Source organism: Cuculus canorus, chromosome 2 (assembly GCF_017976375.1).
Source record: "Cuculus canorus isolate bCucCan1 chromosome 2, bCucCan1.pri, whole genome shotgun sequence".
Taxonomy (NCBI): domain Eukaryota; kingdom Metazoa; phylum Chordata; class Aves; order Cuculiformes; family Cuculidae; genus Cuculus; species Cuculus canorus.
This window is the reverse complement of record NC_071402.1, coordinates 54649511-54672368: the sequence shown is the minus strand read 5'-3', so window position 1 is coordinate 54672368 and position 22858 is coordinate 54649511. Positions and strand designations below refer to the sequence as shown.

The 22858-nt window shown below is 41.6% G+C and overlaps 1 protein-coding gene across 1 annotated transcript in view; it reads right to left on the bottom strand.

Moving 5' to 3' along the window:
• The window catches only part of ANKRD12 (ankyrin repeat domain 12), a 68986-nt gene extending 55172 nt beyond the window's left edge, over positions 1 to 13814 (bottom strand). The window contains exon 1 of the mRNA XM_054057395.1: positions 13694 to 13814. The gene's annotated coding sequence lies outside the window, so the exon portion shown is untranslated. The remainder of the gene's footprint in view (positions 1 to 13693) is intronic.
• Between the last annotated feature and the right edge of the window lie 9044 nt (positions 13815 to 22858).

The following is a 22858-nucleotide window of genomic DNA, read 5'->3' as shown; positions in this document are numbered from 1 at the left end:
GTTTATTCCATCTTTGCAATGAAGACAAAGAAAGGGCTATGAAAAGCTTAATTTGAGCAAAATTCATTTTAGGTTTCTGATGCAAACTCCTATGAAAACAAAGTAATGAAGATCACAAAAATGACTTCTGATCATACAGTAACCAGGAGTGCTGCTAGAGTCCAGTGCCCTAGAAAGTAGCACACATGTTACTAGTAGTTAGGATCACTGAACAACTTAACTGCCAAGGTGCTGAAGTCAAAGCTGACTAGGTATGAGATCTATATAGTAAGACATCTTTTCCAGAAGCTGATAATATATTAGACGTATGCTGCTATAACCGACTAAATATGCACTGAAGTACATCCCTACTGGCAAGCCTGCCTCCTGCTGCAGACTAGAAGCACACTGTCCTTTACAAGCTTAAACAAAAACACATTGTGGAAAAAGATAGATTAAATAAGAGGCTATTTACATATGTTGTACTATTTAAGACTAAGTTTTTCACATCACTACATCTTGTACACGGTGTGCGCTAAAATACCATCAAGAACAATGAAAAGAACAATTTACCAGGCGCCTTTTGCCCTACGCTCCATGGTGTCTCATTGTATTTGCAATTCAGCCCTCTAGCAGTAACCAGCATATAAATGACTAAATGCTACCGGCTTTAGCACACCCATTTAGTATGTTGAAGAGAACAGTGCCTGAATGATACACGCAGTGGCTTTTACAGATGAAAGGCGACAAGAACATTTTTATTTGGAAAATATTCACAAGCTCTTTTCACACAATTGCGACAGTTCAGTCCATACAGATTCCAGTGTCAGAGCTATGATGAAAGAACGAAGCTCCAACACAATCTCAAACTAACGGTGCCTAAGGCAACAGTCTGTTGCAGTATTAAGTGCAAATGCAGGACCCAGCATGGACATGAGTCACAGATTTGGCAGATTTTACAGCATTTGATGAAAATATATGGCAAAATCCTTTCAGTCCAAAAGTGAGGGACTCTTTTTATTACAATTTTCCACTAAGATTTGCACAATATTTGAGATGACTTTGTGGCTAGAACATGCAATGCTCAGATCAGTTTTACTCCTGTCTTTGCTATACCTATTGTGCAACCTCAGAAGAAGTGTCCCACCCCTCCCCTGTTGCATTTCTCCCTGTCTGATTTTAGAGGATACAGTAGAAAACAAAGAAAATAAAACACAGCCTAACACAAACACATCTTTCAGAAATATATGTCATGAGATAACGTGGATATGTGCATTTTGGAGATTTCTCAGATCCTATCTAATATCTGGAATGGACTACTAGGCTCACTGTCCTATGAGAGAGTATTTCTACATTTTAATTTGAAATGTTTACGTACTTGAGATCCAGACATACAAGGACAAAAATACTTCTGTAGTAAGAAAAATAAGATATTTTAACACCATTTTATAGAGGTGTCCTTGAATAATGAAATAGGAATGGGCAAAGACTACTCATAATCTCCAGAACAGCTTTTAGTGTACTCTGAAATACCTACTCATCGCATGCCAGACTACACTACTCAGGGCTAGGATGAAGTCTCTAAAAAACAGCCAACACAGGCAGCAAGAAAGATTTTCCAATACTTCAGCTGGAACTCACCACTACTTCCTACCAAAATAAAGAATGTGTCTCATAGTCTAGGAATTTCTACTAGGAAGAGGAGAAAAATCAGAGGACATACAACTCTTTCAATGTGAAGAAAACACAAGACATTTTGCAGGGCTTTTGTTGCACTTGCTGATAGGGGACCTTGGGCCCTAGCCAGAAGACCTTCAAATCTGTATTTTAAAAGCCCGAGATTACCTGTGTTTGGTTTCAAGTATCAAGTTCCACAGATTTCACAATACTCTTCAATTTATTTTCCACACTAACAGCAGTACCTAGACTTATCAACCTCCTCCTAACAAATACGCTCTATTAAAGAATATGACTGAATTTGGAGTTTTTTTGATTGAGTTTTAGAAAGAGTTTTGGTTGGGTTTGTTTGGGTTGGGGGCCCCAGGGTCTGTGGGGAGGTTGTTTGTTTGTTGGTTTTTTTTTAACTAAGCACATGCTTACCAAAGAACACAAGAACCTCACTGTTCATTGAATTAAGGAACAATTAAAGTGATGGGACATCTGGAGGTCATCTAGATCCCTCAGTTATCTAGTCAGTCAGGTATCTTCAGCTGCCCTTGTACCTCACATAGGCCAGGTTGAGTTTGTTACTTGGGCAGGAAAAGAATGGTAAAAGAAACTACGGAAAATACAAGCCTTCCTATTCTAGATTAACTGTAGGTACCTATAAATCATGCAGCAGAGTTTTACAAGCAGCAGACTGTAGAACAAGAAGAAATTCTGGCCCAAAATTTAATTTACAAAATCTTATTCATAAGTGAAAAAAACACATCACAACATGCCTTTGAGATTTGTTTCATGGACTGACTTGAAATTTAAAGGTACTACTGGCTTATAGATATAGATTAGATATGAGGAAGAATTTTTTCCTTTGAGGGTGCTGAGGTAGTTGCCCAGGGAAGTCGTTAAAGTCCTATTCCTGGAGGTGTTCAAGACCAGGTCGGATGAAGCTTTGAGCAACCTGATCCAGTGGGAGATGTTGCTGCCCATGGCAGGGGGGTTGGAACTGGATTTTTAAGGACTCTTCCAACCCAAACCATTCCACAATTCTATGATCATGCTTCAATAATAGCCGCATCAGAGCAAGAGACTGCTCCTCTTTCATATCACAGCAAATCATTAGAAAACATCTGTGCATCTTTCTGCAATGTTTTCTTGCAATTACACTTTTAGTAAATGTCAACCAAGTAAGGATGGAAACACCTATTGGAGTAGCACTGGATGTATCTTGTCCTCAAATACTTTTAATTAAAACTCAAAAAATCTACCTGTCAGAATGAAACCAACACACTGACACTGATTTGCTTCTTAAAGTAAAAACAAAACAAAAAAAAAGACAAAAGAAATTAGATTTTTAGGGTATCCTACAACTCTGATTGGTTTTTTTATGCTTCATTGGACAAGATCAAGCAATATATGCATTTGCTGAACATTCCTTTTAAGCTAGTTTAGCCCTTAATGCTCCTGCTGAAACGTTTCAGTAGTACTCAAGACAAAACATGTACTTCAACTTTCTGTGATCATTCACACTACTGGCAAAGCCAAATTCTCATAGCAATTGAAGAAACTTGCTTTTGTTGCTGTGTGAACATTTTTGACAAGCTGGTGAAGTTCTGAGGAACCACTGACCAGAAACACATGTAGCATGCAGCAAGTGGTTTCACTTTCTTCCAGAGAAAGACAATCTATTTATCACTCATACCATCACCCTCTGCTATTTCAGCTTGCCTTGATTTCCAGCTTCCTAAAGAGAAGGGAAGGCCTACAACCCCCTCCCTTTTTTTTTAATTAAAAACATTCATCCTAAATAAAAAGGACAACACTACAGAACTTGCTATCTGTAAATCAAAACTGATAACAATAAGGGTCAGGCTCCCCCTCCTTTCACAGATACTAATTTACTTTCACAATATTGCTGGAAGATGAGAAGTCATTACTTTATTTTACAGATGGTGACTGAAGTTCACAGAAATAATGAGGTCAAAAGCTTGACCAATTTGCTGTACCCATAATACATTACACGCTTTATTTTTCAGATTATTTCATGTTAGATAGCACTTTATACTTGGTGAGACCATAGCCATCGGTGACTACAATTTCCACTTCCACAAGCAAATCCTCTTTCCTGCCACTGCAGAAGAAAAAACGTAAAATAGTCTCAAAGCAGTTATCCACAAGTGAGGAAAACACTTGGCAAATGCTCATAAAAAGTCTGTATCTAACACAAATTCAAAAACAGACTGAAAATTCATAATTTTCAGAGTCAGTACCCAACTTTCTTCAACATGGGAATCTCTTTTCTTATAACCGCCTCCTAAGTTAGAGAGCTTATTTCAACTTCTGCAATAAGACTCCTCTTGGAGCAGTAACCTAAACTGCACAATTGCAATTTATCTCCAGAGATCCATCCCATTCACTATTTAAAGTGGAGTCCCAACCAAAAATCATCAACTTGTGATCCCACTGCTTTATCTACAGAAGGGCAAATGAGCACAGCTACTCTAAGACACGGCAGACAGCATTTCTGACATAGCAGAACATAAAGATTAGTGATGTTGTAGTATACAGCAAGAAGGTGTGCAAATACAGACAAGAACAACTTGCTTCATTCCTTTTGCAACACGCTCCCATCACCTTCCTTTACTTTTCCCGAAGTTTCCAGACTCAAATTGATTCTGAGATCGTCCCACTAAAAATGTCACTCCGCACACCAGGATTGTGAAAAAAAGTGTCTGGTTGATATCAGACTTCTGAGCGCGTTTGGAATTAACTATTGTTTATGTCTTGCCAAGAGACTGAAAAAGCATGAAAACTTAACATTTTGTCAAAATATCCTTGCAGGTGCTATGCCAACCAATCTAGACTTGCTCAGCATATGAGAGCTAAAACTTATTAATAGAACATGACAGAGGAAGATAAACAAAAGGATCCCAGTCATCTATAAAAGACCTTTAGTGTTCTTCCATACAGATAACCGAACATGGAAGAGCTATAGAAAACAAATGCACTAGGCCCTGTTTCTACTTTAATATTCAGTATAGTACTGTGAAGTGTTAAAAGTAGAAGTATCCCATAAAGTGTCATTTTTAAAGGACAGGACGCTCTCAAAAAATCCATTTAGATTCGTTCACCCAAACCTGGGTAAACCCATGTGCGTCAAGCCCCCTCCAAAAGAAGACACCAAGAGACTGCCTCCAAAGACCCGGTAAGGTGCTGAGAAAAGCTATGAAACAAAAGTAGGTAAGCGATAAATTCTTTCCCAGATTACTCTTGACCATCTCCTAGGACATTAAATCCCTTCCTAGCTTGTGGGGGGAAGGGAAAAAGCTATGGGAATTAATTTGTTTACATAAGGTCATTTAGGGTGAAAAACAGTGTTGACAAACATGGTCTGCACTGACACGGTGGTACGACCCTGAAAACAGGCGAGTGGGGAAGATGGCACTTTGCAACTGGCACCCCAAAAGAAGATTTAATATGAACAGACAGCTGGAATAGGTCTCCTGAAGAAACAAAACGAAAAAAAAAAAAAAAAAAAAAAAAAGATGAACTACTGTGATTTCTTCACTTTTATTTTGGAACAGAAATAGTCTCTAAAGTCTGAAAATCTAAATGCTAGCTATTTAGTAAAAGAAATAAACAGGGCCAAGGGGCTATCTTTACAATAGGTACTGATTTACACCTTAATCAATACAGATATTTATATTCAGGATGCACTTTCAGAAGAGAAGTCCTACCAACTTATGATTATAGAATTGTCATTATTTTAGAAAAGCATTTGAAGGGCTGTGGGTCTGCTTAATAGTGAAGGATGTGGTCTGCATACATGTTAGACTATGGTCTTGCAAGCTCATAACTAAGTAACTAATAATCCCTACAACAGGATTGGAGTAATGTTGTTTTTTTCTAGAAAAGCATAAAACAGTAAGACACTTGGTATCATAACGGCTTTCCAGATTGTTCAAGAATTGCAGAACCTTCATCAATAAACCAGTATTATCTGGCTGTTAAAAAAAAAAGGCAGATCATTCTATCACCACTATTTCCCTATTTGCTCATATAATTTCCTCCTAATACCCAAGAAAAGTATTGCATTCAAAGCATTTAAATTAATATCTTATGACAAAACTAATTCTAAATGAAGCAGCTTAAAATACCAAAGCTGAAAGTTGTAGAACTTGCACAACATAAACCAGATGACGTTTTATTAGAGAACAGTTAGGAATTACTCAACAGCAGAAAATCATCTGGGATTCTAAGAAACTTGTATTGAAGCTTCTTTTACTCATACAGGGACACATCACCTGCCCCAAAACGAGAGGGATGGGATGTAATCAACATAAATTTAGGAACAGGGTTAACTCCTCACATTAACAACAAATAGAAACAAAACAAAAAACCCACTCCCTCTCCCCAAAATGTTAATAAACCTGCCTTCCAGAAGTCAGACATTAACTCCCATTTCAGCTGGGCAGAAATGGCTCCCTTAGTGACACAGGGTCTCACTCCTTCTGAGCCACACATGCAATTTCTAGAGCATTATATAATCACAGAATCCCTAGGTTGGAAGGGACCCACTGGGTCATCGAGTCCAATCATTCCTAACACTTCCTAAAAGACGTGGGCCAGTAAGGAAGTGCAATTGGTGCTAGAATTCAAAATGAATAGGAAGGATGTTTGTCAGTATTGTCCTATCCTCAAGTGCATTTCTCTACTCTCAGATTAACCCTTTGTCTTTTCATGGAAGATACTAGCATTATTATTTTTGCATATGGCTGGCTGTTCTGCAAGGAAGCACTGGAAGGACACAAACAGAATGATGAGAGTACCGACACAACTGGTTGAATAAATACTTGGTTTTGTCCTTGAAAGGAATTCTGCAGGATCAAAAATATAATTGATTTAGTTTAAGTTACCAATATTTAAATGATAATTTCTGAAGAAGTGCTCTTATTAATACTTTTGCTTTAGCTACTTTTCATATTTCTCCTTCAGCAGTAGAAAATAAGGTCCTTTCACTTTCAGTTTCTCACTCAGAAGCTTACCCCAGTTGCAGGCACTGGAAGAGACTTTCTTCAACTAAGTTCCAGTACAAATAGAGTCAAAAAGACATTCATGTACTTGTCTTTTTATTCTTCAAAAGACAGTAAATATCAGAAAGTGCAGTTATAATAAGTGAGAGTAAATGCAAAAAAAGCCTTATTTACATCACCAGTTAAGTAGCCTTTTAAATAAAAAGAAAACCCTTCATAAAGAATCTGTGTAGCAGAACTTAGAGGAACGCACCACAGCTTTACAAGACTACCACACACAGGCAGTACCTGAAGAATGCATCCTTTGACTACTAAAAAAGAAATTAATCAGGAAATACTCATTACCTAGAACACCTGAAATACATTTTTATTTCGCTTTAAAAAAAGTTTGACAGTTATACAATTTATCAAGCCTTTGGCAACAAGTTCAGCATGGAATCCCAACAGACTAACTAAAATGAGAATTTCATAACTTATTTATATATATTATTTTACTCGCACTACTGGGGTGAATTCCAGGTTCAACTGCTCATACCTATAAGCAATCCACTCCAGCTGACCCTGCTCTAGGCAGAGGGGTGGACTAGACAATCTCCAGAGGTGCATTCTAATCTCAACTGGTCTGTGACTCTGCTGCATGAATTAGAAATGCACATGTTCTTTACCTCTGTAGCAGCATGTCTACTGGCAGTTCTCTCCTCCTGCTGCTATGTTCAGCATATGAAAAGGTTTAAGTCTTCTACATTTTCCAGCAATTTACACTGTGTAGTCAGGACAGCATTTATTCCAACAAAGACTTACACAGTTGGCTGCGAGAACCTGTGCAGCTTGTGACATCATACTGAAGTTAAACCCTATCAGTAAGACAGCTGCATAGAATGCAAACATCACATTGCTACTGAGGGACAAACCTAGCTGTAGAAATAAACACTTACATGGAAAAACAACCTCACTTCTTTATTCTGAGAATCAGACATAGATAAGCTTCCAGAATGCCCGGAGAGATATCACTTTATTCTAGATACCCTCTCAAAACGAAGGAGATTCTTCTCTTTCCCAGAATAGGTTTCCTTTTTATAGGATCAAGAAAGAGTCATGCTTGCGCAAGAACTCCGTCTCCCAGGAGTCAAAGGCACTTACTGCAAAATCCATTAGTCCTCCCTTTTAATCTACAAGTCTAAAAAAAACTTGTATGTTCACAGATGCTTCCTCTTGAGTCTTTTTTAGGATGAGCTGTGGGTTCAAAGGAAGCACCTGCACAGATGTTTAGGCATAATATGATACTCCCATTAAGCTAAATAGAGAAGTGGAGTTGTATGCTTCCTTTTTGATCTACTGGTTATTCCTTAAAGATGTAAGTAAGTAGATCTTCGTAAACTAAGAAAGACTATTACATTAGCACAGTGCCTATCAAAGAAATCTTAAAAGCTTTTCTATTAGTTATTTTACCAAACTAAAGATAAGCAAGCCTACTGATACAATTAAGCTTAAATTCCTTCTACAGGAAACTACAGCCCCTCTGAAAACCTTTTAAAGGTCTCCAAGACAAGAGATTTCAAATCTACTTCATACTTTATTACTAAAACTCCATAATTACTATTTAAATATTCATAAACTGATGATAATTTGCTAACCCAAACACAAGAAAACCCAAAACTTATCTACAGCACTGCCAGAAGGAACATAACCTCAAAATATGCAAAGGCCCTTCAGAAGCTAAAAGCAGATGAACTGACACTTCCCCACAGTCCTTCAACTCCAGCAGGAGTCACCACTGGTAAAATAGTGCGCTTGAGTGCTACCATTCATGAGTAAGACCTCAATGAGTAGATGAAAGGAAAGAAAAACAAGCTTCTGACTCTGACTAGGCCTACTTCCAGGTCCCCAGCTAGCTAACTGAGGCGTTTTGTCCTGGCTAAATTGTGAAGACGTGCAAAATATTTGATGGTCTTCATTGCCACCTCTTGGCCACCACCACATATCAGAAAAGTAACAGAACAAAATCATATGTTAGTTCCTTTCCAGCAATAATTTGTCTTTGGGCGAAAAGAGATATAGTGAGGTAACAGATGGTGTGGAAAGAGAGAGTAACCAGAATACTGTTTGCATACAAGTATAACTATTCAGGGCTGTAAAACTACAGTGAGTATTGCAATTAACCTTCATTAATGTTCTACTGTGTCATCTGGAGAAGGGACTGGAAAGCAAAGAACCAGTTAATTTCAAGACAGAAGACATTTTATTATTTACTTAAGAAAGGTAATACAGCTGTCAAGACACCTGTCCCTTCTTGAAGTCAGAAGACAATTGTATTAGCACAGCTCACTCTAGAGACTATCACTAAATGATCTTGATGTTTTTTGTTTATCAGTAAACTAGTAAGAACCCTGATCAGGAGGTTGCTGAACAATGCAAAGCACAACAGAAAGCAGATTTCTCTCACTTAACATTCTTTGCTGCACACAATCTTGATGTGAACATAAACAAGAGGAAGATATTTCCACAAACCAGAGAAGGAAGGTGTCTATCTATCAAAGCCTGGAAGGTTTGAAAAGCCAGACACCTATTAAGCAGGGCTAAAACAAAAGGCTTTCAAAGAGAAGGGCAACTATAGGAAATGTCTTTGTGTAAGTAAGCTCATTTCTGCTGTCATGAAGTGATAGAACTCCCTAAGATCCCTACTGCAACAATATTCCTGGAAATGCAAAGTAATATTTGGTTCCTGTTGCATTTAATACACTCTGAAGCTCAGAGAGGGGAAAAAAGTGCTTTGACCTCTGATGTTTTCCAGCCTCATGAATGCAAGACATAGAACAAGAAGGAAGTAATTCCAATAGTCTTGATCTCCACCAGGCTGCTGGCAAGTACAGACAGCAAAGAAAATATAGCAAGTCTTCCACGTCAGCTTGCATTTTTACTTTTAATCTAATATGCATGGTAATTACGTCTCTAACATTGCTAATGGCTTTTCTTAGCCTAAACCAATCCTCTTGTGACATTATCACTACCTAGAGCACTCTGAGTAGCCACCATGAAACTGAGGAGAGTTTATTCATTTGTTGCTTGCTAAAGATAAATAGTAGATATAAGGACACTTCATCAGATCCAATGACATAACCCAAAATAATCACAGAATGGTTTGGGCTGGAAGGGACCTTAAAAGATCATCCAGTTCCAATCCCTCTGCCATGAGCAGGGGCGTCATCCACTAGATCAGCTCGCTCAAAGCCTCATCCAACCTGGCCTTGAACACCTCCATGGATGGGGCATCCGCAGCTTCTCTGGTCAACCTGTTAGGGTGCCTCACCAAATAAGCCAAGGCAAAGTCAAGGACTCTCATGGGCTCCAAGTCTCTCTTTAAATGAATATTTAGGTTTTATGCAAATTCTTCAACTGCATAGGTGAGGTACAAAGCATGGATCCATAAACTTATGGAGGAACTTTCTAAGACTACTCTAGGTTCTGGAATAATAACAATAATGAACTGGTCAGAAAAAAAATCATAAAGATGTTAGCAGGGCTCTGACTTCTGTTATTCTGTCAATAAAACTATTCAGTGTCATAACAAAAAATGCAAGATAGAGTTTGTGCTAATATTTATTGCATACCATCTGTCACTAGAGTCTAAGTAGAGTCTAATGATGTAGTTAAAAAAAAAAAATACAGCCTGATCGGGAGACCAACATTATTCTACTCCATCTGCAATATGCAACAGAACACGGAAGAGAAGAAACACCTAAAATTCATGCCCAGCCCACCTCTTCATAAGATCAAATTTGGCAAAAGTAAGTTGTTCTGAGTGTGCATATTAACAGTCTGATAGCAGGTTAATCATTACATATTTTGCGATCAATAGTTTTTTTCCAGTTTTAAAGAGGACCAATGCACTAGTCTTTCACACAACTTCATCAGCCTAAGATCATCTAAACATGGTAAATCAGTTAAATAAAGTCTGTTTTCATATATCTGTAGGCTCAATATTGAAGAAGTTCTAGCTCAGCCATTTCTAGGTGTCAGTATTTCCACTAAAAGGATATCCACGCCTTTTCTGTCTAGTTAAGTTAAAGCTGAAACAGTTTACCGGGTCTGTAGCAATTTAAACAGACATCTAAAGGTGCAAAAATCCTACTGCTGGACACTATTACCGATAATTTTCAGTTTGTGCTTTTAACCCTAAGGTAAGTGGTAACATAGTAGTACCCCCTGCAACTAATGCCAGACAAACACTGAGGCTTGACACAAACACTCATTCAGCCTGCTTATTAAAAGACTTTTTCCTCAAAGAAGTTACCTACTGTACAAGCCTGCTGGAGGAAACTGTAAATGAACTTAAGTTTGCCGCACAGAGCTTGCTTTCTTATACATCTGTCCTAAGCTTTCCTGTCTGTAGTATTTGAGTTCACAAATAATTTTGAATAACCCGCTGAGTGGGAGAAGAATACATAAAGAGATGCCAATGGAAAGGCAGAAATCTTTATAGCTTAAAGATTGAACTGTCAACTTTGCTATTACTATAGAAAAGCCAGGAAATCAGAAAAAGGACTCACATACCACACACCAAAAAACTGACATCACCACAAGAATGCCACCATAGTCCTCTGGGTATTGAGAAAAACACTGGTACTCCTTGACATTTTAGCTTACAAGACACACACAGGATAGCAGAAACATTAAGGAGGGGGCCGGGGAGGGACGAGGGGAATGGGATGAGACAGTCAATGGGTCTTCTATGACTTTGTCAATGAAGTATTCTGCTACACCTCAAACCCTGTAATTTTATTCGAACCGACAGTTCCTGAAGCTTTCACAGAAACCTACTCAATTCACACAGGGTGAGATTAAGATCTCCAGCTCAAGCCACAAGCTTAGCTGAGAGTCTTGAGCTTCCATCTAAAGGAAGAAGAAAAGCGAGTGACAGCCAACATCAGCACAAGCCTCAAACACTCAGAACAGAAGAAATGCCCTGATGTCTCATATCATTCTGAAGACCTATTACTCTGAGGACTCTTACCCACCGAGTTACAGCATAAGATTACAGTGGAAGAAGGAAAGAAAGTACGGGATGCTTAGCTCCTTGTAGCCGCAAAGCACCTGTGGGTAGCTCACCATGTCCCTAGAGTAACCTAGATATGAGGACAGCTGAGCTGCCATCAACTTGCATAATGAAAAACACCCAAGCCCTTGTGCTTCAAAACTAGAGAGTAAAAGTGAACCCCACCTCCAAATCATGATGTGTCAATAATGCTGAATTATTTTAATAAAAGTTAATGATTTCTAACAGACATGATGATCTCACCCTTTCCCACTGTTCCAAGATTAAACATTTCTTTCCTGGAACATGAGTACATTTGGACTGTTCCACATCTGTCTGATAGCTTTTTGTTCCCACAAGCATCACAACTTACTCGGTTGTCTTCATTAAAGCACTGTTTTTCACATAAACTATCTTGTAATTCACAGGTATAAAATTCATATTGTCCTCTGCATCAGAAGAAAGGCATAGAACACAGTGAGAGCATCCAAGCAAATTCCACAAGGCTAACAGCTGATTATGCTGATATTAAACTACTAATTTTATTTGGGAGCTTAAAAAAAAACCTTTCATTTCTATACAGTTCTTAGAGAAAAAAAACCCAAAGGCTGAATACTCATCATCCCTGGGGGTGTTAAAAAACGTGCAGATGTGGCACTTTGGGACATGGTTTAGCAGGCATGGTGGTATTGTGATCATGGTTGGACTCAACGATCTTTTCCAACCTTAACGATTCTATTGATTCCACAATATTAGCAGCAGTACCTAGAGACAGGCTAGAACTAGCATGAAGCACCATGCCACTGAGCCTGGCATTCTCTCATGTCTCGCCCTTCCTTTGTTGCCTTGTGTCACACCTGTGCAGTGCCAGTGGCTCTGCTGCACCTCAGCGGCGGCTGCAGCGTACGGGCAGACAGGGCGGCTGCACGCCTCATTCTGCAAAGCAGCCGGGCACCCTGGGGTCGGTAACGCAGACACCAGAAACGCCTCACTCACCCGTCCTGTGTCTCCGTTTGGCAAGGGCTGGGGCTGCCATCCCAGCAGGGCGGCACGGCCAAAATCGGCACAGCAACTGCTGAGGCTGCACAGAGCTACTGAAATGCCCGAAATGGAGGCGGGGCAGTGGGGCGTGTGTGTGTGCATATACACGTGTGTACACATATGTGTGGGTACATTGTGTGTCTCTCTTTATATTAGACTGTATGTACGTGTGTGTGTGTGTGTGAGAGTATATATGTGTGTATATTGTATGTCTGTATTTCTCTGTGTATATGTGCACACCTGCATGTGCACATGTGCATATGTGTGAGAATGTATGAGGTGTATGCAAGTGTGAGAGTGCATATACATGTGTGTACAATGTGTGTGTCTGTGTGTATGAGTGTATGTCTCTGCATGCGTGTATATATGTGTGTACACTGTGTGTGCATGCATGTATGTGTGCACGCACGTGTGCGTATGTATGCACATATGTATTTGCGTGTGTATATGCATGTGTACATTGTATGTATCTGTGTGCACGTGTATGAGTGTATGTACACATGTGTGTATGTGTGTATTAAGAGTATCTGTGTGACTGTGTATATACATATATGTACATTGTATGTATGTGTGTGTGCATGAGTGTATGTGTGTTTACATATGCACGTGTGTACATATAGTGTATACGTGTGAACATATTCATATGTGTGTGTATATACCTGCATGTACATGCCTGTGTGCGTGTCTCTGTCTCTCTGTACGTACCTGTGTGTACGCGTCTCTGTGTATATGTGTCTGTCTGTCCGTGTCCCCGTCCCGGTGCTCCCTCCCCGCTGCCCCCGCCGCGCGGGGCAGGGCGCGGTGACAGCGGCGCCATGGCTCCCGCCGCGGCGCTGACAGCCGGAGCCAAGGGCCGGGCGCCGCCCCGGGTCCCGCTGCCGGCTTGCCGCGCAGGGATGGGGACGGGGGCAGCACCGGGGGTCCCCGCGAGAAGCGCTCCCGCCCTTACCTTGTCCCGGGAGCCGCAGCCGCTCCGCTGTCCCCGCGGGCTCCTGCAGCGCAGCGGGTGCCCCCGCCCGGCGCTGCCCGCGGCTCCGGCTCCGCCGCTGGGGCTGCCGGGTTTGCAAACACCCCTCCCCCGCCCGCCGCTCCCCCCTCCACCTCCCCCCCCTCGCGCCGCGCCCATTGGCCGCGCGCCGCCCACGTGGTGCGGGCGCAGGGCAGGGCGCGCGCTGCCGCCAGCGTTAACGCAGCCCGGTCGGCTGGTGAGGGGGGGTGGGGCGGCACCGGGAGAGAGAAACGGCGGCTGAGAGAACCCTACGGCTCGTTTGGGGAGGGTTAGAAAGGGAGTATCACTTATCAGGACTGAGCAGCGCGAGGGAGCGATCGCCATCCACCGTGCGCAGCCAGACCGGAGCTGGGACAGGACGCACTTCATGCTTATGAGCAGGTGTACACATTTTCCCAGCAATCTTATCCCTATTCCATTACTTTCCAAGGACTGATTCTAATGTTGTTGTGAACTTCACAACAGTCAAATCTCTTCCCGATTTGGCTCCAGCTCTGTCTGCCCTTGCCCTGGAGATGGGGAACGGCTGCAGACATAGGGGATCACAGCAGACACATCTGCTCAGCGCGGATCAGACTGGACACGGGACGTTACCATCTCCAAAGAATGAACAGAGCCTGGGAAACGCTGTTAGAAGGAAACCATCCCCTCAGAGGGTCATTCTAACTTTCAAAAACCGCAATGACTTAGCTGAAACTTAGCTCCGCTTGAGCTTAAGTCAAAATATTCCATTTTTATAAGAGTAACTACATCTTGTATCTTGACCTTGCATTGGAGATGGGGAAAGGCTGCAGACAGAGGTGATTACAGAAGACACATCTGTTCAGCAACGATGAGACTGAACACAAAACGTTATCATTTCCAAAAGAACAAAGAGTGTAACAGCATCTGCAAAGACACTGTTTGAAAAAAAAAATGCTATAAAAACCCATGCAATTAAAAAAACCCATGCTATCAGACAGATATTGTGTATAACTTTCAAAGAATAGTTGCTTGGATGAAAATTTAACTCTACCTGAAATCAAAACATTCCACTTTTTGTAACTTTTTTGTACCTTGACCTTGCATTGGAGATGGGGAGCAGACAGGTGATCACAGAGGTGATCACAGAAGACGACACGTGTTCTGCACAGATGAGACTGTACACAGGACATAATCATTTCCAGAAAAAACAAAGAGCGTAACAGTGCCTGGAAAAAACACTATTTGAAAAAACATGCTATAAAACCCCATGCAATTAAAACCACCATCAAATGAGCATTCCGTCCAAGTTTCAAAAAATAAAAATAAAAAAAATTACTTAGATGAAACTTAGCTTTACTTTAGCTTAAGTCAAAATATTCCATTTTTGTAATAGTAACCACTTCTCGTACCATGATCTTGCACTGAAGATTGGGAAAGGCTGCAAACACAAGTGATCCCAGAAGACACATCTGCTCAGCACAGATCAGACTGAAGACAAAATGTTATCATTTCCTATAGAGCAAAGAGTGTAGCAGTGTCTGGAAAAACAGTATTGGGGGAAAAAAAAAAGCTATAAAACTATGCTGTCAGATAGGTGTTCTAACTTTAAAAAAATAAAGTTACTTGGATGAAAACCCTAGTTTAAATCAAAATATTCCCTTTTTGCAATAGTAACTACATCTTATATTATAACCTTGCACTGGAGATGGGGAACGGCTGCAGACAGAGATCACAGCAGACATATCTGCTCAGCGCGGATCAGACCGGGACACAGGACATTACAATTTCCTAAAGAACGAGGAGCGTAACAGTGCTTGGAAAATCGTTATTTGAAAAAACATGGTATCAAACCCATGCAATTAAAAAAAAAACCCTTATGCTACCAGAAAGACATTCTAACTTTCAAAAAAACACAGTTACTTGGATGAAAACTTTTTACTTTAGCTTAAATCAAAACGTTCCACCTTCTGTTACAGCCGTCGCCTCACGCAACCGCCCCCGCCGCCCCACCCCCCCAGTGCCGTTTCGCCACCCCGCGCGCGCGCAGAGGCAGCTCGTGGATAACGTTCTCGCAGCGCGCCACAGGGGCGGGAGGGGAGGAGGGAGCGCGCGAGCCACTCGCGCACGCGCCGCTGCGGACGCCGCGCTCTCCCTGCGCGCGACCGCTGGAACATTCTGGAAATGGCGGCGGCCCGGGCTAAAGCGGGGCGAGAGCCTTCTAGTTCCCCCGCGGGTAAACGGGGGAGCCGACCTACAGCCACTCAGGGCGACTCCTCCTCATCGCGCCCCGCGCCCCCCGCCCCCCCCCGTCTCCTCAGCTGCTCCTGCCACCGCGTTCGCTTCCTCCCCCGGCAGGAATTTTCCGGTGATGATGGCGCACTGACTTTTATCGAGCGACGCATGGCGCGTGCGCCACGATCGCTGCCCAATGAGAGGCGGGAGGGGAGAGGGCTGGCCAATGAGGGGGGGGCGGGCACGGCCGGCAGCGCTGCCCAAGGAGAGGTGGGGGGGGCGAGCTTTGGCCAATGAGAGGCGGGGTCGGGCGCTTGTGGCAGCGCTGCCCAATGAGAGGCGGGTGAGGAGGACGCTGCCCAATGAGAGGCGAGGGCGGACACTGGGGGGTTAATGAGGGGCTGCAGCCACTGTAGTAGTTGCTATTACAAAAGTGGAATATTTTGATTTAAACTAAAAGCTTCGCGGTTTGGATACAGGATGGGGGATGATATGATGGAAAGCAGCCCTGCGGAGAAGGACTTGGGGGTGCTGGCCCCTGAAGCCGGCATGAGCCGCCAATGTGCACTCGCAGCCCAGAAGGCCGACAGTGTCCTGGGCTACATCAATCCTGGGCTACATCAAAAAAAGCATGGCCAGCAGGACGAGGGAGGTGGTTCTCCCCCTCTGTTCCGCTCTCGTGAGACCTCATCTGGTGTATTGTGTCCAGGTCTGGAATCCTCAGCAGAAGAAGGATGTGGAACTGTTGGAACGGGTCCAGAGGAGGGCTACAAAGATGATCAGAGGGCTGGAGCACCTCCCATACGAGGACAGGCTGAGAGAGTTGGGGTTGTTCAGCCTGGAGAAGAGAAGGCTCAGAGGAGATCTTATAGTGACCTTCCAGTACCTGAAGGGGCTGCAGGAAAGCTGGGGAGGGACTGTTTACAAAGGCTTGTAGTGATGGGACTAAGAGCAATGGTTATAAACTGGAGGGGGCTAATTTAGGCTAGGCATTAAGAATTTAGTCACTATGTGAGTGGTGAGGCACTGGCACAGGTTGCCCAGGGAAGCTGTGGCTGCCCCATCGCTGGAGGGCACCAATCAAGGCCAGATTGGATGGGTCCTTGGGCAGCCTGGTCTGGTGTGATGTCCGTGCTCATGGCAGGGAGGTTGAAACTAGATGACCTTTAAGGTTTCTTCCAACCCAAACTATTCTATGATTCTACGATTTTTTGAAAGTTGTACAGAATATCCCTCTGATACTGTACCACATTGGGTTTTTTTTCAAATAGTGTTTTTTCAGACACACGTCATTCTTTTGGAGATGGTAGCGTCTTGTGTTCAGTATGATCTGTGCTGAACAGGTATGTGTTCTGTGATCACCTCTGTCTGCAGCCTTTCCCCATTGCCAGTGCAAGGTCAGAGGGATCTGGAGCCAGCTCCAAATTAGCATGAGATTTGACTGTTGTGAAGTTCATAATAACATTAAAAGTAGTTCTTGGAAGGTAATATAATATGCATAAGATTTCTAGGAAAAATTATACATTTGCATTTAAACATGTGGGAAATACATTCTTTATTCAGCTCTTGTCTCACTTCACACAATTAGTGCAGATCATTCCCTCATGCTACCCAGGCCTGCATTAAAAGGACGCTTGCCTTCTAAAACTCCAAAACAAGTCTTAGTTTTATTTACCAGCATTTTTGGTATCGCTCCCACCCAGGTAGGGGATTGTGCTGGCACGGGGGCTGGAAGAAGCGCAGCAGCACCACGCAGCTTCTGGGAGAAGCCTCTGGAGGCAGGTGCTGTGGCAGGGTGCGTGCTGGAGAGCAGCTGTGGGAGGACAAGCCTGCTGTACTTGGTGGTTCGCTCAATGCTGTCTCCGGAGGCAGAACCCCCATCCACGCCTCGCATCCCGGTGGGTGCAGCAGATGTAGGCAAGGAGCTGCAGAACCATCTGAGGTGGGGGCGTGCAGCCCCCAGCCTTGCAGGTGGGCACAGACTACTGCTTTAAACTTGTGCCCCCTTCCAGTTTTTAAAGGGGAAAAAACCCACCAGGCCTACAAATTTTAATAGTAGCTCACTTGCACCAACAAGCTAAACCTAATACAAATATATCAAAAGGGCTTACAGCAGTGGACTGATGTTAGTCCTAGTTGCAACATTAAAACCGGTCATTTGTCTGCACTTGTGAAAGGTTTTGTGTCTGCTTATTAAAATAGCAGGCAGTAGGACTTTAAGAATCCGTGTGGGTTTGTAGTAATGGGTTCTTGAATACTAGAGATATCTTCAGCACTTTCTAGAAGCTTGGTAGGCTGTCAGTGTAGGGTTTTGAGGAGGCAGCTAAAAAAAGCCTCTCCATTTGATGTAGTTTTAGTTGCCATGCTCAGGCTACTACTGGTTTACTTTCATTTGCTACTGTTTAGAAAGTAAGAATTCAATAATTATGTTTATTAAGTAAGCCAGAAACATGATTTTTTTTCAGAATATAAAGGTTACTTTGATTAAGGCCATTTAATTCTGAGGACTTTCCCTGTGTTCTGATTTCCAGCCATGAGTGTTCCAGCATGGGTAGGGAAAGGCATCATTAATCTGAAATACATCCATGCTCCTCATCTAATTGTTCAGGTAAAGTTATCTCATCTGCTTTCAAAATCTTATTGTACAGATGCTGGGTACAGATCATTTGGGTTGTAAAGCACTGCTTTTGTTTTCATTTGATTCTGCTCGCATACCTTAAGTACTGCCAGCTGACCAGGAACAGGTTTGCGGGCACCTGTGACTGCATAACAAAGGGAGTTGTGTTCACTTTATTCTCTTTCAGGTCAGGCTGATTATGGAGGCCGTCACAGAGGCAAGCAGATTGAAGTGTAGACAGGCTACTGACTGCGAGCAGAAGTGGAGTATATATATATATATATATATATACCAAGAAAGAATTTTTTTTTTTTTGTTACATTGCTGCTATCATACAGAAATGATAGCGATGATCCACCTTCTAAAAACCCAGCAGGGTGCAGGTGTAGAGCAGCAGTGTGACACTGCATTCTGATCCATGTGCATCAGCACCAGCAGTGTGCAACGCTGGGTTTTCAGTGTGTTGGTAGGTGTTCACAACCAGTAGCTGAGATAACCAGGTAGGAGTCTCCTGAACAACATCTTCTGCAGCAGATACTATGATCTGAGAGTAATTACCTATCAGTAACTAAAAAAATATAGTTCCCCGAGCCTTTTATAAGAACTCCTGTTTGGACTAATAAGAAGCATCAGTCAGTTAATTGCTAATTGCTACTGCTACATTAGTTTCTTCCCCTTGTCTCCAAAAGCTCTCTCCTTTAGCATATAGCACAGCTGCAAAATCCCTTTGTAGCTGCACTATGTTCGTGTGTGTAGCACTTTGCTTGAGCTGCCCTGCCTAGTGAAGTGTCTTGTGTTACCAGCTGTGGGAATTACTGGTCTTAATCAAGACAAACTTGGACAGCATCTGGTTGAACTGTGTAATTGCTGAATTCAATCTAGTAACTGAGTGCCAGGCTGCGGTTCAAAACTCTGAAAGAACTTAACCTAAGAGTTTGCAAAATGTCAGGCTGGTGAAAGCACAGACAGGTCTCAGGTAGGTAACCAGCAGGTCAGCCAGTGAGCCCAGCTAACATACTGCACAGGTGGAACTGAATTTCATTGCTTCTTCCACATGGTTCCACATATTCTAGTAGTGTGTGTGTGTGATGGAAACACTTTCTGCTATCCAACACTGAACACATCATTGGGTATTTAGTGGAATTTCCTATTACTCCAGACTCCCTTCCATCTTTACCAAAGGAAAGAACAACCACCTCCCACTCTCTCAGTCCACCAGATTCATTGAGTGTCTTTTGCTTCCAAGTTCTAAACCTCACTTCCTTTCCCAAGACTGTGTCTTTTTCTTAAAATCTTGTCTAGGTAGTCTTTTCTTCCTCCTCATCCTTATACTTTTTTTCTTTCCACTTTTGCATATGGAGAATTAATATATGTGAATTCATTCATTTTTCCCTTATTCCAGAAGAGAGGCAAACAAGACCACCAAACCCACAGAACTGTTTTTGTTACTATGTTACCAGTTTAAGGAATGTGTTGACTGTAGCTGTAATTAACTAATTTTTCATCTTGACTTGCCACCCAGTACTCTTACAGTCCAAGATATTAACTGGCAGATGGAAACTGCAGAATTGTGTTTAACTATTTGACAGATTAGTGTCACCTGCTTAGAATTACTATTAGTAATGCTCTGCTATTGAGGACTGATAATAATGGAAATTATGCCCTATTAATTGTTACCTAAAACATTCAATACTACCAGTAAAAGCAAGCACAGGGTATTATCTGCAGCTATTCAAGAAAAAAATGACTTTGCTGTTTCTAGAACTCTTGCATAATAACCACCTTGTTAATCCTCATTACAGTCCTGCTTAAGTTATCATTATGAAAATAATTTTGTATAAACACCTGTAACAAATATTGCAGAGCATATATTTCTAGTTGAGATGTTTGAAGTTTGAAATGTTCAATTTTAAACAAAACCTGAAATAATGCAACATATGAATGTTTTATTTAATCATTTATCCTAATACAATGATTGCCAAACTTTTTTGTTGTAGAAACCAGGGCTGTAAAGCCTCATATAATCGATGAATGAAGTGGATAAAATGAGATAGAATAATGGTTATGTGCTTGTTTCTCTTCAAATATTTCACTGTCCTATAGTTGCCCTACAATATTAATTTAACTTTAAACAGTGATGTGTCAGATTTGTACCACATGACAAGGATAATGTAAATTACCTTTTTCTAGTCAAGTGATTGGCAGACTGTCAGGTGTTGCATCAAAATGACTGGCATACTTGCCTGTGGAACACCACTAATGTTCTGCTCAGGAGACTGACTTCAAGATTTTCATGTCGAGATTGAATGAATCTAGGATAAAAGCGGGACAGGGCAACAAATTCTGCTTTCCAGCTTCACATGTGGGAGGAGTCTAGAGCTTTGTTTTTGTATACTTGGAAGTTTCAAACCTGGCAGGTCTAAAACTATGTTTCCTTTCAAAACAATTGTGCAATTCTATCAGTTTCACAGTTAGATACAAAACCATGAGTAATTGTGGCACAGGATATTTCCATAACACATGCAAAATCCTCATTTATATTCAATGTGTGCTTTAAAAATAGCAGCCTGCTTTCATACCGGGTTAGAATAAGGTAATCCTCAATGAGCTACAATACAGCTTTCTTACTACAGTCAAACAAATAGCTTAGACTGGTATATTAAAGTGAGTCTGTCTCATTTCACCTCTCCAGAGGAGTTCCAGATGCCTGGGCTGCTACCAGGTGTGTGGCTACTACAAACATTAGAGTGACCTTTCAGAATTCAGGAACTTTAAATTACAGATGATAATTCAACCCATGTACTGTTTTTTCATATGCAGAGTGTTCTGTATTGCTTACAAGATTTTTATCCTGCTCATCCTGACAGGCTGAGAGAGTTGGACTTCTTCAGCCTGGAGAAGGCTCTGAGGAGATCTTGCAGCGACCTTCCAGCACCTGAAGTGGGCCTACAGGAAAGCTGGAAAGGGACTGTTCATAAAGGCTTGTGGGGATAGGACGAGGGGGAACAGGTACAAAACTGGAGAGGGGCAGATTTAGACTGGACATTAGGAAGAATTTCTTCACCACGAGAGTGGTGAGACACTGGCACAGGTTGCCCAGGGAAGCTGTGGCTGCCCCATCCCTGGAGGTGTTCAAGACCAGGTTGGATGGGGCCTTGGGCAGCCTGGTCTGGTGGGATGTCCCTGCCCATGACAGTGATTTGGAACTGGATGATCTTTAAGGTCCCTTCCAACTCAAACTATTCTATGATTTGATGATTATTGGGCAACTCCTTCACTCATGACCTGTATTTATTTATTTAGCAGATTCACTTTTGTATGCAATTCAAGGATTTAATTTTATAAATTTAGTAATTTAGAAGGGATAGCAAGTTTAACATATAAATAATAAACATGTATTTTGCTCTCAGTACTACTGACAGCAACACTACCTTGTTCAACAATACATCAAAGAACTTCACAGAGCCTACTGAAATAAAGGTAGGGGATGAAAAGACTCTAGGAGATAAGCATTGTGCAGGGAAACGTGTAGATACAAAATTTGACTCAGAAGAAGTCACGTGTAGGGAAATACCATTAATTAAACTGAATATAATATTAAAAAATATAAATAATAAAGCTCCCTCTATTATATTAATTATAATAAAAATCTACATTCCACAGATTTTAGAAAAGTCAGGCACAACATGGTCTCGAGTGACTGACATGTTTGCTCACATTTCTTAATTTACACTGAAATGTATATATGTGTATATATATAAAGTACTCGCCAGATTTTACAAGCGTATATATTAAGTGTCAACATGCAGTCCATTTTAAAAAAAATTATCTTCAACTTTTTTATATCATGAGAAATATCTCAATTTCACACAGATTAGTTCTCAGAAGTAGCTGATACTCGGCAGTTAGGGTGAAAGAAGGATCTGTGAATCAAACAAGTAGTTTCATATATTACACTCACCCATGTATTAAATGGTTGTGGTATACCCTGCCTTCTTCCAACTGCGTATCTTGCCTGTATTGAATAAATTTGTACAGGAAGTGGGTTTTTTTGTTGCTGTTCATTCTTTTACTAGAGTACTACTGGTATGGGGGAGGGGGTGTAACATGATAAAAAGATAATTTTCACATTTCCTGGTCACTGAATGGTAGTAAGAAGAATGAGGTTCAAAATTCACTTCTTACTGAACCTACCTGATTTTTTACACAATGGAGCTTAGATCACCTTTCCTGTTTGTTTTTCTGTTTTTAAGTTGCAATTAAAAGTAACATGCAATGAAGTTTTGTAGATG